At 42.2% G+C, this 6,000-nt stretch overlaps 1 protein-coding gene across 3 annotated transcripts in view; it reads right to left on the reverse strand.

The window, feature by feature from the left end:
- Nucleotides 1-6,000, reverse strand: part of LOC111025168 (metal ion-binding protein) — a gene marked incomplete at its 5' end in the record, with an annotated part of 52,407 nt that extends 46,407 nt beyond the window's left edge. For all 3 annotated transcript variants that reach the window (XR_015792229.1, XM_022303013.2, XM_022303014.2), the window contains 1 exon segment: nt 5,730-6,000.

Raw genomic sequence — 6,000 nt, forward strand, 5'->3', positions numbered from 1 at the left:
TTTGGACACCCTTTTAAAAAGGAAAAGGCTACACTGTGTCCCTTATTCACGCCTGAAGAAATAAGGATGCTCAAGATATCCACCACGAGGATAAACAGGAAAGGTGAGAGAGGATCTCCTTGTCTCAACCCTCTCGTCGCTTGAATCTTTCCCACCCTAGGTCTCCCAAATCCAAGATCTCTATTTGAAACCAAAGCCCTTCTTTTCCAGGACTTTATCAAGAAATCCCCAGTCAACATGATCATAAGCTTTTTCAAAGTCCAGCTTAAAAATAACACCATCTTGCTTTCTTTTTTTGTAGTCTTCAATTGCCTCATTGGCAATGAGCACTTGATCCAAAATTTTCCTACCTGCCATAAAGGCTCCTTGCGTATTAGAAGTAGTATTGGGGAGGACCTGCCTAAGTCTATCTGCTAAAGTTTTCGCAATAATCTTGTATAAGCTCGTTACAAGACTAATAGGCCTGTAATCCTGAATCCCAGTAACATTTTCTTTTTTAGGGATTAAGCAAACATAAGTTTCATTCATGGATTTGTCAATTATCCCCCTCTCAAAAAAATCCCGAAAAACCTTCATCAAGTCCTCTTTAATCGTATCCCAATTATCCTGGTAAAAAGCCATGGAGAAGCCATCAGGACCAGGAGATTTAATCCTTTCAAACCGAAGACCACTTTTTTAATTTCCTCCAAAGAAAAAGGCTTCTCCAACTCTTTTCTATATTGTCTCGAGATAAGGTTCCAATCCAACCCAAGGGCCTTGGCCCAATCTGCGGAGCATAAAGCTTAGTAAAGAACGATACCACCTCCAATTCAATCTCCTTCTCCTCTTTCAAAACTATCCCATTCTTGTTAACTAACTGGGTAATGACATTTTTATTTCGTCTCCCATTAGCTACCCCATGAAACATCCTTGTGTTATTATCCCCATCCTTGGCCCAACTAACCTTGGCCTTCTGTCTCCAACTCACATCCTCTTTACGAAGGATATCTTCAAAAGCTCCTCTCATGGCCATCCTTTCCTCCCTAAGGTCTGACGACAACAATCCGTCCAACTCCAAATTGTCTAAGGTCTTTAAACGAGCAAGAATTTCAAGCGTTCGCAGCCAAATATTCCCAAAAACCGAGACATTCCAAGCCTTCAACGAATTTCTCAAAGAGTGTAATTTTCCCATAAAACGATGACCTTCCCACCTTCCTGGAACCTCAACTTCCCACCAAAAGGGCATAGACGCCTTAAAGGAAGGGTGCTTAAGCCACATGTTTTCAAATCTAAAGGGACAAGGACCCCATTTAAAAAACCCAGCATCCAAACAAACCGGCCAATGATCGGAAGTCAACCTGGGCCCCAAGAACTGCCTCACTTTAGAGAAGCTTTCCATCCAACCCTTAGAAAGAAGAAATCTATCAAGTATGCAACTCACCCCCGCCTGCCCACGTGAACCTACCATTGGCTAACGGCGGATCAACCAAATTGCAATCATGTAACCACATTAAAATCCCCAGTCAAACACCATCTATCTCCACATAAACCAAAGAGATTCCCTAACTCTTCCCAAAAGACATTTCTGCCTCTTGGAGAGGGAGGACCATACACTCCCATAATCCTAACACAAACCTTTATTTGGGACTTCAAAGGCCACAGAAACAGAGAAAAAACCCCTCACGACCTCCACTTCTTTAACTGCTCGCCTATACCACAGTAAAAGAACCCCTCCAAACGCTCCAATAGAACCAATACCCGCCCAGTCCACAAATCTACCTCTCCCAATACTCTTGATAAGAACTCTGTTATACTCTTCCTTTTTAGATTCCACAATGATCATCACGTCCGACTTTTCTATCAGCAGAAACTCCTTCACTAACCTTCTCTTGTCTTTTCCCCCCAAACCTCTAACATTCCAAGCAACAACCTTCATTGGTTCACAATTAAACCCCTAGCTTCCTTCGAAGCCTCCTTTCTCTCATAATTGATGGTACAATTCAGTTTCTTCAGTTCCCTCGATTTCCTTGACGAGGCTACCACTCTCTTTTTTCCTTTCGCCTTCTTTGCTGGAAGGTCTGATTTCAAAATCGGAGCATTCCCACTATAGACAATCTCAAAGCCAAGGCTTGAGATAAGGGTACACCAACCGAACCACTCCTTCAAAAAACGTTCCTGAAAACAACCCTTCTCCAGATTAGGTCCTTGAGGCATCACATGCGCGCAGGCTAAATGGCCATCCAAAACGTTCCCAAAACCCGTGCTTCTAGCAATCGGGGACAGAGCCAGCAAGCCTTCCCCAGGATTAGGCAAATGACAATTGGCATCACCCGCGCGAATTTCCCCTGGAAGCCTACATAATAAAGAAGAAGAATTAAAGCCACTAAGATCCGTCCCCATAGCTAAAGGCCCTGGAAATGGCTGAAATGAATTAAAGGGCAAAGAATCAGAAACAACCAAGGGTTTTGAAGAGTCAGAAACACCGGAAGAAACACCCTTTGCAACCCCAGTCGTGCACCTCGCTTCTGGAGTAGAAGGAACCAAAGAAGAAAAGAAAGTAACCTGGGCCGACTTACCTGAGCGGGCTTCACCAAGGCTCGTACTGATCTCAAACAACCTTCTCGGGCTACACTGAAAGTTCTCTGCTTTGCAAGAAACCGGCTTTAACAAATTCGACTCCTTGTCCCTCGCAACTTTCTGAGCATGGATATCTTCCTCAGACAAACTCTCCAATCTTTCGCTCGACTTTGATCTCTCAACCATCTTTTCCGTGACAACTTCCTGAAATTTAGCATCTCCTTCGAACAAACTCACCAACCCTACAGGACTCATGGAGTTCAAGACTGGTGAAGAAAGGAAGGAATCATCATCTGACATGCTCGCAATTGAGGGGTCCGGTGACGAGAGAAAATGGCCATCCTCAAAAATAGGGTTGGAACAATCCTTCTCAACCGGTTCGAAGCAAGGACCAACCACCCCAGTTTCCATCAAGCCCGTTCACCCCCTAAAGAAACCCTAGATTCAATTAAAACTTCTGGGCCCATGGACTCGAAACTCTTCAGGCACGTGTTGTCACTTTCTCCAACCTCCCGCCCATTAAAACAAGCACCTTTCTCTCTAATTGAAACAGTCTTTTTAAAACCCTTTCTCCCTACAGGACCATCACTAAAGGAAAGGCCCAACTCTTCCACAGGTTCTTTACCTTTCCGGGCAGAGCCGAACTCTGAAATCTTCCCCTTATTTTTTGAATTTTTACCCAAGGTGACAAACGAAAGGAAAGTTGCAGGGGCAGCCACGTCGCTCTCTGGCCCTCTCTCCTCTGCTCAATTCAAAGTTCGTACCATCTCTGACACTCTCCCAACACCATCTTCTCCGGCGACATTCACCGGGAACGCCGGCAAGAAAGTAACATAAAAAATTGAACTATCACAGGACAGAAAGCAACATTTTGGAATACCCTGAAGTTTTAATCCAGACGTCCTCCTCCCACGAACTCCCGAACAAAATGCTTTCCTTTTGATCCACAAGACCTCCACAAACGGAAGCAAGCTTCCTAAAAATCTCTACCGTTCGAAGAATCGGAAGATCTCGAATCTTCACCCACCCATTAAGGAATCCTTGACCTTGATTCTCTGAGACAAATTTCGCACACCACGGAATCACTTTAATCGCACAACCGTCGATCACCCCTCTATCGAAATTCCGCAACTTGGACAATTTAAACTGGTCCTCACACAGAACCACTGCTAAATTACAAAAAAACTTCTATAAGTGAGTGTTGTCTCCTAAGAAGTTTCTAATCGCTCGTTCAATATTATCCCAGGAATCGACTACTCTTACCCTCACCACCAACAAGCACTTTGACGTATCGAAGAGGAACTTAACATCCTCAACAAGCGATTTTGGAGGACACACCTCCAAATTTCTTCCCACAACTGCTTGAGCAAACGAGATGTCTTCTCGACGGACTCTACCAAAAACTTCTGCATTTTTCCCCCGAATTCTCTTGGGAGGATTTTGAGAAAGAACCAACCCCAACATCTCCCCAAACGACCGCCAACCCTGACCTTCCAGACCTTCCGGAACGAACAACGTTGATCGTTTTCCTTTTTTGCTTCTAAGGCTACTACACCACACCTTCCTCTATAGCCACCTTCTTGCCGTTTCCAATCAGCCGGAATGAGAATCTCTTCCTTTCCACCTTCACAGAGAGATAGAATGCACCACTGAATCTCATCCCAACCCAATAACCAATAAATTAATATTTGAGTTACAAAGTAAATTGGAAGTAAACACTGGATTATGGTGGTTGGATACAATTTTGGAACTTACCTATGAAGTACTAGAATAGAACTTATTTCAAAGCTTTCCTTTTTTTTTGGTAGATAAGATGCTTGTATATATCAGACAAAAAAGAAACAACCTAAGGTTAAAGTTGAGAGAACCCCACCTGAGAACTAAACCAGCGCTTCCAAATTGTTCATGACCATGGAAAGTTTGGAATTACAAAAGAACTTGTTTAAAGCTTTGGAAAACAAATTTTGGAACTTACCTATGAGGTACTAGAATTGAACTTGTTTTAAAGCTTTGGACCTTTCATTTGACTTGCCCTGCACTCTTTTTGCAGAAGATTTTATTAATCTCTTTGGATTGAACAATCAATCGATTGACCTCCCTTCTGATCTGGAACAAGGTAAGGTTGTTGATCTACCTTCCGATGATAAAATCCCATGTATGGAAGAGGCCTCCATATTTCGTAGCAGTTGGGTTAACTCTTGTCCCCATTCAAATTTCCTTGTTAGTTACTTCTTCAAAGTTCTCAAGAATCATTGTAAGATTAAGAAACTCCTTTTAAATTTTGTTCGGACAAAATGTTTGCTCAAGCAACTAACTTCCAGTAGATTTTTTTGATGGAAATAATGGTTAGGTGTTGCCAAGGCATAGATTTGTAAGGTTTTTGAAGATTCTCTATGCTTAAATAAAGAATTCTACCCTTTTTCTAATTCCCAAGGTTGGATGGTCGTGTCTCTTCATCATCCTTGAAGATTCCTAGGTGTTGCAAAAGAGCCTAAAGTTAAAGTTTTAAATAAGTTGGTCTTATGACGACTGGTTTTTGATAGAAGCTTTGAGTGGTTCAAGGGTGGTTTGTCCGAGTTGCAATTGTAAGGATTGTTTGGCTTGGTTTCGCTCTTTACTGATTCTCTCACCACAAAAAGTTTTGGTTCAAGTTTTTGTGGAGTTGGGTGATTTTGTTGTTTAGGTAGGTCTAAATCGAATTAGGAAGGATCTTCCTAAATCTATTGGCCAAACCCTTAGAAAAATATTTTATAAACGTACGTAATCAGATTGATGAATCTGAAATACTTGACCCTCCTCACTCTGTCCTTCTTAGGAATAAGACAAACAAAGGTTTCTAAATGCCTGTAAGATATTGCTTTGAAACCACGGTAGATCTTAAATAAAACCTCCATTATAGTATATATCTCTATCCATAGATATAATCTGTCTTTTCATCCAAACCGAAAATGGCTGATAAAACCTAGGGTTATGCAGCAACCTATTATATAAGTAAAAAGAAAAAATAAATTAGAAGATATGGTTGTGTTTGTGAAAGAAGATGGATAAGAATAGAACCCACCAAAGAGTTACAGTACATTAATTCAGAGAGAAGGCAAACAACAACGACAACAACAAAACAAAACAAAAAACAGAGATGAAAAGAAAATGATGAAAAAATATATAAACCTTACCACTCGAGATTTGCTAGAGATGGCAGTAGTTGAAGCACCTGCCGTTCGTAAAGGGGGGAGAAGTGTCGTTTGCGCCCTAAAGAGGATTGCCTTTCTTTTTTTCGCTTGGAGATGGCTCCTTGTGAGTGTGGAACCACAGACAGAGCCAGAGGGAGACTGATGCGGAGACGGAGCTCCGATAATGGGATCTTTCGATAGGGGTGGCCTGCCGGCTACCGGTTTCTCCCTCGTCGGTGGCGTGGAAAATAAGATGGATCGGGATATTGAAGGG

This window comes from Momordica charantia (genome assembly GCF_013281855.1).
Source record: "Momordica charantia cultivar OHB3-1 chromosome 7 unlocalized genomic scaffold, Mcharantia_2.0 BLBB01000007.1, whole genome shotgun sequence".
NCBI lineage: Eukaryota > Viridiplantae > Streptophyta > Magnoliopsida > Cucurbitales > Cucurbitaceae > Momordica > Momordica charantia.